This window comes from Drosophila biarmipes, chromosome 3L (genome assembly GCF_025231255.1).
Source record: "Drosophila biarmipes strain raj3 chromosome 3L, RU_DBia_V1.1, whole genome shotgun sequence".
NCBI classification, from domain to species: domain Eukaryota; kingdom Metazoa; phylum Arthropoda; class Insecta; order Diptera; family Drosophilidae; genus Drosophila; species Drosophila biarmipes.
The window spans coordinates 20,713,050-20,725,098 of NC_066613.1; positions in this window are offsets into that span (position 1 = coordinate 20,713,050).

The window sequence follows — 12,049 nt, forward strand, 5'->3', positions numbered from 1 at the left end:
GGGATCTGCAACAATTGGCGCTTGATTAAGGTGAGTTACCTTTCCGCATGTGGGGGGAGTTAAAAGGGTGCCGCCGAAAAATTCAACTTTAACCGCTCCGTCAAACAAATTTTACTAGTTTATCAGCTTCTTGTCAAAGTCTTAAAACTATTTCCTAGCGTTAGGGGTCAGAATATATGGCGGCTTTTGCCCTGCAAAATGTCTTAGTTAACAGGTCGGTTTAAGGAGCTCAGGTCCGGGTTCAGAATACTATAGCATAACTTCTTTTCATTTACTTTGCACTGCTGCTGCTGTCAGGTCCAAAGTTTTCTCCATTGCGCTGTGGCTTTGCAGCTGTCGCATTTGATGGGGCTCTGCCACCCAGTCTCCTGCCAGAAACCCCCTTGGGTGGCTTTGGTTGCACTTATTACAAAACTTTTAACTTCTTCCCGTTTTGCATTTTCATTTATTTCGCCGCCTTTCATTCACTTTCGGCTTTGTTGCTGCTGCTTAAGCATATCACTTCACTCTCGAAGAAATTTCATTTCACTTCCTTCCGCTGTTTCATCCACCCGTGCACTCAAAAAAATATTGGCAACTTAGGAACAGGCAGAAATGTTCTTAAAAATATAATTTACCTACATGTATTTAATCCTCAAAAGATTGTAAGGCAAGAAAGGATTTTTTTTGATCTAAGATCTAAGGCACACATGGTTAAAACTGAAAATTTTATACATTCCATATTTTTTAACACATATTTTACATTATCTACATTTTACAATAATAATAATAATATTAATTTTCTTTAATTTTCTGTACATTTTAATTTTTCTGTTGAGTACGTCCCTTTTTTTCACAAAGTTTTCGCTGACTTTTGCCTTTTGATTTCCATACTGCATTTTGCATTTGAGTTTTGTTCCATTTTTTGGGGAGCCAAACTTTTGCTTTCAGCTGGGCATGAGCTTAAATATATATTCCTTTTAACATATATACCATGGACCCCATCGTCAATATACTTATAATCGAAATTTACTTTAAGTTTGGGGTCAGCTTAAAGTAGAAGAGCAATTTGATAGAAAAGTTGCCTAAGATAAAGAAAGTTTTTTCTTAGTAAGAATTACTTACCGATATTAATAGTTCAGATAGAAAAAACCTCCTCAGGGAAGAAACATGAAAGGGGTCAGTTCGTTGGTTAACCTTTTGCTAATGACTTCCTTGTCGTCGCTGTGGACTCCTCTATAAGATAAGCCCAAAGTGCAGCAGCAACAGCAAACACAACTGGCAACCAGCAACATCGCCAACTTGCAACAGCAGCAAGCACTTCGAGAATGTTTAGCAAACACGCGATGACAACACAGCCACTTTGAACGCAGCAAGATAATCGAATTTACAATATCCTTATATGTATTACAGGTTTTAATCATCCTTGGGAATAAAAGCATTCTTTTGATATAATCAACACTACATACTAGTTATAAAATAGTTTATAAAATAAGTTAATTAATAACCTAAATAAATATATTTTTTTTAATTTTTTTAATGTAGAAATACCCTCTGAAAGCGTATTTAGAAAAAGGAACTTTTATAAACTTTTATGCGCAAGCGAGAAGGCAAGAAACACGATGGGCGGTTCGGCTGAAAGCCGGCAGATGGCGCCAGCTAAGCTGTTTGCAGGCAGCGCAAAATAAATGAAATTCACTTGGTAGGAAAACAAGAAATAATTCGCCGCAGGTGATGTCTAAAAAGGAAAATTCTCTTTTCGAAAGTGACAGATAAAATTGTCAGCTTGGAGAAAGGAGAAAAAAGAACTTGGGAAAGTTTTGACAGTTCTGTGAGGAGCAGTTACACTTTATTTTCAAGAGTTAGCAGTCGCTGATCTCTGATTTTCTTTCCTTTTAAAACCATATTTTATGTAATTATTTTATTTTATATAACGATTAAATTTATGTATATATACAAGGCACAACCATATTATTTTATAGCTGTAAAATACAAGTCGTGACTACTGTCATCTGTGATAAAGCAATCGTAAATTTGATTTTATTGCTGGTGTAAATATAGTTTTCTTTTCAATTTTCCCACATTTCCCACACTCTGGGAGTATTATGCCGTAAATCCCAACTTAGTGATTAAAGTTAAGCACTTTCGCCTCGTTAAAAGTAGCATGAGCACGGCGGCAGCTACATCTCCAAATAAGCGGTTGCAATAACCACTGTAATCATGGTTGCAACATGCCACTGCCATCACATCGCTGTCTTAACCTCTCCAAACCGAATCGACGGGCGCCCAATTAATTTGAATAATAGTCGAAGAAATCGTTTTTATTTTTGCCTATTTTTCACCTTTGAATAAGTCATATCAGATGTGGAAAATAAATCATAATCACACGAAAACTCACAGATTCCCACCGTAAAACATAACTCGTTTTCTCAGGGCACATTAATTTTTCTATTTTCCGTTTGTAAAACTTATTTTCCTGAATTTTTATTACCTCGCCAATTTTGTGCTCGTGACCTGCGGACTACTCATCTTCCAGTGGTTGCATCTCAGCTTATTTTTTGGAAAAAATAAATTTAATTAGCCAGCGATTTCATGGAGTAGTGGGTAGATGGGAAGGAGCGGTTTTCGGTTGCTGCAGTTGCAACTTTGACATTTTGCCGCATTAGCAAACGATTGCCGCAGTACGTGATGTCGTATGCCCCCCTTTTTCCCAGCCATCCTCATCTTTTTGGCCTTGGTATTTTTACTTCATCGCTTCTTTTTTCCAGTTGGCATTTCGGTTTCGGTTTATTCAGTATTTTTTAGCCCTGCCGGTAATAAATATTTTATTAGACGCGGTGTAAAAGGTGTGCAGAATTTACACCAGTGCCAGGTGAGTTTAGGGCCTGCATGAGTGGTCTCTTTCCTGGCTGAGTCATTTGCGGGGATTTGCATTTTTGGCCATAAAAACGCGAGTTGGCAGCTCTTTCTGGCATCCTGTTTATGGTCGAGAAGGTGGCTAAAATGGGGACGTTTGGGGGTGCGGATTTTAAAGCCCCAATTTGTTTTGCCTCCTTATTTATATTTATTGTGGCGTAATTTTTTTATATCCCTGCCTGGCATTGTTGAAAGTTTTATGAGAAATGAGAAGTGAGAAGGAGCAAGGGATCAGTAGGATGCAGCACATGGTTGTTATGGCACATTGGCTTTAAATTGAATAAAACCGTAAAAGTAGCTTCCAGTTTAGATTGATTCGCGCGTTTCCATTTTTTTTTATATCCTATATGTTTAGTTTGGTTTAATAACATATTTTTTATATGTGTATATTTCACACGCAAGTAACCTAATAACTTGAACGTCAAACCTTATATATAGTGCAGAGGGGTATCCCATAAATTTCCCCAGGAAATACTAATTGAGGTAACTCACAGGGAGTAACATTTTCGACTTCATACTTCCCTTACCAATTTTCCCATAGTGTTTTTCGCCCTGCGTGTTTGCAGCTTGTAAGTTTCGCTCTTAATGACACATACTTTGGCCAAAGACCGTTGCTGCAGCTGTTTAACCTAGTTATTTATGACACTTGGCCACACTTTGTCACCCCTTCACACCCACACACGGCCACACATATTTATTTTCTCCACTTTTCTTTGTTTTTGCAAATTCCGTTTGGCAAAATGAAAATTCCTCTCCAGTAAATAGTTTTCAGGACATGGGAGTAAAGGACTTGTTGTCCTGTCTGGATGAAAATATTTGTGCACTTGCATTTTATTAAGGCTGCAGAGAGGAAAATTGGGAGTGTGTGTCTGGGTACTTTTTTGTAAATTGGTTTATAATTAATAAGATAACGTCTTATGTATTTAATAAAACGAATTTAAAAGGGTTATATATTAATTTGAGTGATTTTAAATTATCAAATATATCTTATAATATTTATCCCGGTGTGGCATGCCACATCGATGACCCAAGGGTGGTGAAGTGAAGTCAGAAGAGGTGGCAACGGCACAAGGAATTTATTATCATTGTCGCCTGGTCAACGCACCTGGATGCCAAGGAGGGGAATGGGACCACGGGATGTTCCCTGATGTCCTGCAACAAATGCTCTGGCATAATTAAAGCCATTTGTTTCGGCCGGGATCGTTGCGGGTCAGGCGATTTATTGTATTTTCCTGTTAGTTTATGCCTCGTATTGAAAAACGGCAGGCGTCAATATGCACTCGAAAATAGTTTTTTAAAATTTGGAACCTATAGAAATTGAAAAAAAATTTTGAGCATGGTAAACATTTTTAAGCCAATGAGAAATGTTTTTATATCCCAAAAGTTTTTTAGGTATCTAACACAACTAACAATTTTTTTTTTATTTTGTTTTTCTGTTTTGTTTAAAAAATATTTTTGTTATACTGTTGGTGGCTTTAAGTTTTTGAGTGTGTGAAATAAAACTGAGCATGCAACATCCTCATAAATTGCAAGAGCCAAATGGGCAGGGAAATCAATTAACCAAATGCTCGAAGCTCATTAAGTCCAGAACCCGAAACGAATTATTGCATTATAAATATTCTGGCTCTAGCCATTAATTTCAATCGCGGATTGTTGGTAACAAACGACGCCATTCGAAAATGTTCGCTGGCTTTCAAGTGGCTGCCGATCAATTTTGACAACGACAGCGTTTCACAAAACGATTTATGCGCCAACAATATAGCTACTCGGTGCATTTTAAAATCATGTTCAGTTGTAATTTATGCGAGCGAAATGTATTAATAAATAAAGGGCAAGATGTTAAAGATTACCCACTGGGGGCATTCTGAAAATGGTTAGTAAAGGAATTAAAAAAGGAAATTTAAATGAATTTTCTAGGAGTAATATGAGTTTTAAAGGGGTATTTGTGCCTTTTCAAATAAATCTAATCTTTATAATCGTTCACTTATAAAGATGATATTTTAATATATTAAAACAAATATTGTCCAAATAAAATGGGTTTCACTTTCACTTTTCACTTTCATTTTTATTTAATTTCCACAATGATATGCTTGGAGAACTTCGATTCCGGAACCCGAAAATGCAAATATAATATTGCAAAAAAACGACAAGCTCAGCTCGGGCCTATTGGACCGCTCACATTAATTTGATTTAAGCTTCGCTGCTTTTTTGACATTTTTATTGTTATTGTTTTCTGGTGCGATTTTTTCTCGCTTTTCTGTCTTGCTCTGCGATATCGGGGGTTCCCATCGCTCTTTGCTGTAACGGTGGCCCTGCATTGTTTTTTTAAGCGTTTTCCAACACATTTTATCGTTCGTTTGTTTTTTGTTCGCCGCGCTTTTGTTTCCAGCTTGCTTTTTATTTATTTGGGCCATTGTTAAATGGCATTTTCATGCTCAACTGGCGTCAAATATGGAGTTCCCAGCTCCAAAACGCGGAAAAGGAAGGAGGTTCTGGGTGTTGGCTCCCAAGTTTCTGACACGTGCCCAATTTCGGTGGCGGGGGCGACAGGTGAACATTTAAATTTTCTCGTTTTTCAGTAATAAATAATCCATATATTTCGGTTTGCTGGGCTAAAATAATTTCCCAAAAAACTGCTGATAAATTCATTGAGCAATAAATAGTTGTTTTTGTAAACATTGTTTCGTCCATAAATTCAATATAAAATATTCAAAATATGATTTTGCGTATGAGAGCACCATTTGTTGGTTTATGTCTATTTTTTGCGGCCTCCGCAAGTTTGTAAATATTTTTGTGCAATTTGCTACACATTTGTTTTGCAATTTGTTTATGAGTATGAGTTTCGCGAGGCTTACAGTGGGTACGAAAAGTTTGTAAACAAATTATTAAAGAAATATAAAAATTATGCAATATTTTTTACAATAATTTAACAATAAATTAAAAGTAATTAAAGAGCTTAAATACTCTTGTAATATTTTAATAATTATTGTATTTATTTTCTCATATAAAATAATACGATATTGAAATATTTATTATATTTTTGTTCATATTCTTTTGATATTTTTTGTGCAGACAATATTTTCTCCTTGGAACTTATATTTTTTGTTGCCACTGCTGGCATACTCGACTTCCGTGACAACTAAAATATTAAATCGGAATACAGTTTGCTTACAAATGCCGTTTCCTTCACGGTTGTCAGACTCTTGGCACTCACTGTGCCACCGTCTCTGGGCTAATGCAAATTTAAATGGCAATTTGTTTAAGCCTCTCAACTTTAACCCGGCAATCCACTGCCCCCCAAAAAGGGGGTGGGGCAGCGGGGCAGATGTAAAAATGTTACTCACATTTGTTTCGGAAAGAATTCGCAACTCGGAACTGGGAAGCGGAACGGGAAGGGCGCATGGGTGGCAGGGCGGCAGGGTGGCAGGGTGGCCTGGGGAAAAGAACTCAACTAAAACGCATAAATCTTCGTAAAGTGTCAGTGTCCATATTTTTTGTCTTCCTCTTCTTGTTGCTCTTGTTTCGCTTTCAGTTGCGCACTTGTTGTTTTTGCCATTGTCAGCAGCAGCAACTTTTCCACCAGAATCTACAGTCGAATTTCCATAAACTGAACTAGGATCAGGAACTCTCAAGATTTTGAGCCACTAAAAGATAGCTTAATAATTTTTTTGAAAATTTTTGAGACAGCTTTTATAGCTTACTTATGCAGTATATTCATAAAATTAATCAGGCTAAGCTTAAAAAATTTATGCAAATACTTTTGAGAATGCCAAAATTACGCATACGACCCATAGGCCAGGTCATAACTTTATATAGCAAAGTAGTTAGCCTACATTCGTTGAGTTAATTTCCAAAGTAAAACAATAGTACATAAAATAATATTATTATATACAGCTATAATAATATTAGATATATATACACATATATAGTTTTATTTAAAAAAAATGGAGGCACATTATTTTTCCAATTTAAGTAGATAAATATTTTTAAAAATCTGAATAAAGTGCTAATGAATGTGATACAACAAGCAGATGCTTCACTGTATTTGTTGCTGCTGCTGTTTCCGTCCATTGCGTTTCGGGGTAATTTGTACGCATTTCTTTTGTCATTCTGAGCGACTTTGGTTTTTTTGGATTTGTTTGCCAGCGCCGACAAAAAAATATGTTCTGCTGCTGTCATCGAGGCTGCTGTTGTTTATTATTGTTATTTCATTTGTTTATTCCATTTCCATTCGCCACCAAGTGTGTGAATAACGAGTGGCAAAAAGCGGAAATTAGTTGCAGGCCTCCAACCCAAAAATATCTGTTTCCACAACAAGTTGAGAAAAAATAATTATAAAAACGAGTGCCGGCAAAGTAATGGCACAAAGTGTTGCTAAGCTCGGCAAACTAAAAACAAAAACAATTAGGAACAGGCAAGGGGCAATTAGTTACAGGAGAGGTCACAGAGGGAAAAGCTCGGGAAAATCCAGGGCACTACGCGGGGGAAAGGGAAAATGGGAGGAAAACACAGAGATGGACAGCAAATAAATGCAAATTAGTTTCGCAGCAGTTGACTTTTTGTCTGCGTGCATTTGCAAAGCGATTAGCAACATTTATCCAAAACTGAAAACGGGCAAAAGTTCCGGGGGAAGAAGAAGCAAAACTTTCTAAAAGGGCTGCGAATCAGAGGGGCAGTTTAAATGATAAATAAACAAGTGTTCGGTCACTTTTACCCTCCCTTCTGCAGTTGTTGTTAAATAATTGCCAAAGAAGAAAACAAATTGTTGTGCAAACTGGCGTAGATTCATTTGCAAAGGCAAGATTTAAGGTATTTAAAGTGTTTGCAAATAGCACCCTATCAGCCAACAAAGTTTTAATGAATGTGGCCACAATATTCTTTATTTCCCGAGAAAATCTTTTGCTCTCTTATAAAAAAATCGTCAAAAATATCATGCATCCCCTCATACGGAAATGTCTCGCTTTTTCTACGTTTCAAAAATCAATGAGCCAAAATGACAACACATCCTATATCCTCTAAATATTCCTCTAAAAGAAATGTACAAAAAATGCCCAGCTATTTATCAGGAATGTGTTTTTTTTTTATATAAATTAAGTTTATATAATTTTATGTTAACCACATAAAGTAAATTTTTTAATTTGTGTGCCTTACCAAATCTTTTATCCTTTTAGATACATATTTTGGTAAAATATGTATCCAATTGATAAATTAAAAACTAATCAGGCAATAAGTGCGCTAATTGAATTACCACAGGAGAGTGCACTCGAGTGACTGGAGTGGAATGCATATGTTGGATTGCCAATTATGCATAGAGCTAGATTATGTATGGACCAGCTGGTTTGCAAACAATCTAATACCCTGATCCCCCTTCAAATATCAGCCACCGTCAAGCAAACAAAAAGTGGATTTCGAGGGGGTGCGGTCGGTGCTTGCCCGGCTAATAAGCACTTAATTAAATTAACGCTGCAGTCCGAAAAATCAGACTTTATCCCCCTCTCAGCTGCTGCGGAAATAAATGCAATTAAAAAATATTAAAATTATATAACGAACAGAGCTCTATCTATCAGGCGGAAAAGGGAGGAGCGGAGGGTGCTTTATTGACGTTGCCAGGATATTGTGGTTGCCATAAAAGGATGCGAGCGGAAAATGGGAGCACACATAGTTTCCACCCGCCACCAACGTGGGGCGAAAATGTTGGCTAATTATTTGCAAAATATTGGTAGCTCCTGTTTATACAATTAGTCATATTGCTGGTCGGTGGGCAGTCGGATTTCCCGCCAACGGTGGCGGTGGCAGCCCTAAAGTAGTTTATTAAAATTGCACAAAATTCGTTGCAATTTGCAGCGAATTTTCTCGGCGTTGGGCGCCAAAATTTCATATGCTGATGTGAAATTTTCAACAAAGTAAACCAAATTAGCAGGGGAAATGAAGGGCCATTGGAGGATTGATGAAATTTCGACGAAAAATTACACGAAAACGGTGATACCTTTTGGATATTTGCTGGAATTTAAACTGACAATAGAGAAACATTTTAAGCAGAGTGGCCACCTGCACCAGCTCAATTATCTCCATCTTCGTTCTCCCCCGTTTTGGCAGCACTTTATCTCCGGCTCAATTAGAGTAGAAAACTTGATAAAAGTTTCTGTCTGTATCATTAAATATGCCACTCACTGGAACCCTATAAACCCCTCCATATACCTGCCTCCTTCGGACTGGCAACTGTCTGTCAACCACAGAGGACCAATTCCAATGCTATTCAAATTGCGTATCCATCTTCATTTATTTCATTTTCCTGTAATTTCCTGCAAAATTCTTTCTTTGCTGATATTGCCCATGGCACCCCTTTTCACCATCAGTTTCTGCCGATTTCTTCTGCCCGCCTCCCATTTTATCTATATTCTCTATCTCCGCGGACGGCACGTCTTTTTTGGTCGGAAATAGAAAAGTGCGCCAACTTTTCGCCTGAATTGGCAACGTTTACACCTCCCAGCTCCTGCATTTCCACCCCCTTTAACCCCTATTGGCTGCACTTTTGCCAGGAGCCTCCTACGCGAGGGAAAATGTAGTCATGTTTAGCGGATCAAAAAAAAAAATAAAAAAATAAAACTATTTTAATAATAATTTTTTAAAGTTTTGTTAAATATTGTTTAGTATTTTTAAATTGTTAGTTTCCTGTTATTACATTTTAGTGTGACCAAAGTCAATAATAAATCAAAATTTGTTTGTATTGAAAGAATTTTTTCCAGTAAATCAATATAAAAGAATATCAAAAAAAAACAAACAAAAACTTAAATATCCTCGTATTAAAGTCCTATTTTTTCAGTGCATTCCCTCAGGATTGCCTCCTCTTTTGCGGCTTTTGCGGTCTTGTGTGTGGGTTGAGTGCATCCATCGGACGATGGCAACCTGTAATCGTTCTTTTGCGCCACATTTAAAATGTCTCCGGGTGTCTCCTTCATCTCTTGCACAGCTTGCCCCCTGTGCAACCCCACTCCGGTCTTTTTAGCCCCCCTTTTCAGCCCCTGACCACCGCCACTGTACATCTGTCCCCGTGTCCATTCGTTCATGTCTTGTTAGCGTAAATCAAGCGGAACAAAGCGACGGCAGGCAGGAAGAAGAATCCGGCTGAACTGCCGGAGGAAGACACCGCAGAGGCGGAGAAAGTGGCTGGGTAGCCAGGGCGGGGGGGCGGTGGGGGGTGGGCTTACCACCCCCTCGACTGCAGCCCCCTTTGAAGTCAAGTCGCTGGCTAGAAATTTATTACGGCGCTCAAAAGCGGAAACTCGCTGGCTAAACTGCGCCTCTGGGATTGGGTTACGGATTGCAGTCCGCCGGAGAGACAGCTAGCTGGGATGTCCTTTTTGCCAGGACCTCGTTGATTAAGCGCCGCGCCAAAGCTTTCGAAATGGCTTTGTAATGCGGTCGGATGAAGGATTCAGTTTAAATTGATAAATTCCGCCAGCTCAGCCGCCGGGAAATCTCACGGATCGCTTTACATTGCCAAGGTGCCTCAAGGTTTTTTTTGAGGAACGAGATTGATACATATAGGTCTCATAGTGGCAATGCTTATACGGTTATTAATATGTTAACTTTACAAATTATAATATAAAATTTAAAATACTTTATATCTACAAGGACCCTTATAATTTCTCAAAATTTATTCAGCTTTACTTACTGCCCTTATCCTATAAAATTGTTTTTTATTGTATTTATTCTCAAGACCTTACCTTAGGTAAATACCAAAGGATTATATTGTTCTAGGGATATGGGTGCTTTCCCCTGACTATAAAATATAAATACTATAATTACTACTAAATTCGATGCAATATTATTGAAATGTTTTACGTACAGTTCATCGTTTCTAAAAGAGTATTGCATGCTTTTAGTGTCTTGGAGGCCAAGCGGCGGACACTCACATATTGAAACATCCTCTTTCTATGCCAAACTATTAACCCTTGCCAGCCCCCTTAAAAGCAGCCTATGCTCAGCCCAAGTGATTGCCCTTTGACCGGACTCAAAGCGGTTTGCCCTACAAGCCTCTCCTTAGAAGGCTTGTAAACAAGGTGCCAAACATAAGGAGGGATCTCGAGACTGACCCTCAACTCCGGCCCGTATAAATCTGCTGGTCGGACTGCAAATGCAAATCAGCTTGAAATGCCCGGCAGTTTGATGGAATAACAGGGGCTTGTGCAAACCTATTTTGCTTGCCAATTAGTGGAGGAGGGAGCCGAAGTCGAAGCCCCTCATAAACCCATAAACATGAACAAAAGCTTAAGCCCCGAACAATGCTAAAATCGAGAATGCTCAAGCGGGCTCAATGGGAACACTCGATAAGGATGCGAATGCAATTTATTGATTGCTAGCCGGGGCAATTGGTAATTAGAGCTTGCGGCGAGTGTCCTCCTTGAATTATTGACATGATAAGCGCATCACCAGTGCCCCTCGTCCCTTTCCCGACTGGCAATTAGCTGCCATTCGAGAACTTTTAAATTGGTCTGCTGGAGCGGGCTTAAAGCGACTTATCGCTGTGGCAGAAGAGTAATTCTTCCCACTCACCCATTCTGTTTGCTTCCTGTAGCCCAGTGGCTAGTAATAACTGCTGATCGGGCTTAAATTGAAGCAAAACTTGAGCTCTTTGCTGAAAACTGTTTCTGACACTTGCCCATTTTCTATAAGAATGACCTCGGATGGCTGAATAACTCAGTGCGAAAGATATACCAAGTGCGATTTTGAGTGAGCCTTTTATGAATGTTGGGTCATTCTGTCTAGGGTCATAATAATTAAATATCACTCATACGCCTTGGTTGCCTGCTGCCCAGAAGGTACATTTATCCACATTCTATTCATGTTTATGTTTACAGTCTCTGCCAAATACATAAAAATAATTTGAATATTTAATTTATATAACCTAAAATATTATATGTTATTTTTAAATTTAATGAAGTAATAAAAACATATCAAAATGGATTTGTATCTCCATTAAGGCTCATAAGATTTAACTACACATTCATGAAACCCACTGTTTGCCTAAATGTTTATACGATTGTGTGTCACATATTAATGCAGAATGTATAATAAACAAAAGTGGCTCGCTTACGCAACAACACGCTCGCAGACAAATGACAACAAACTCAGCAGCAGCGGCAACAAATGC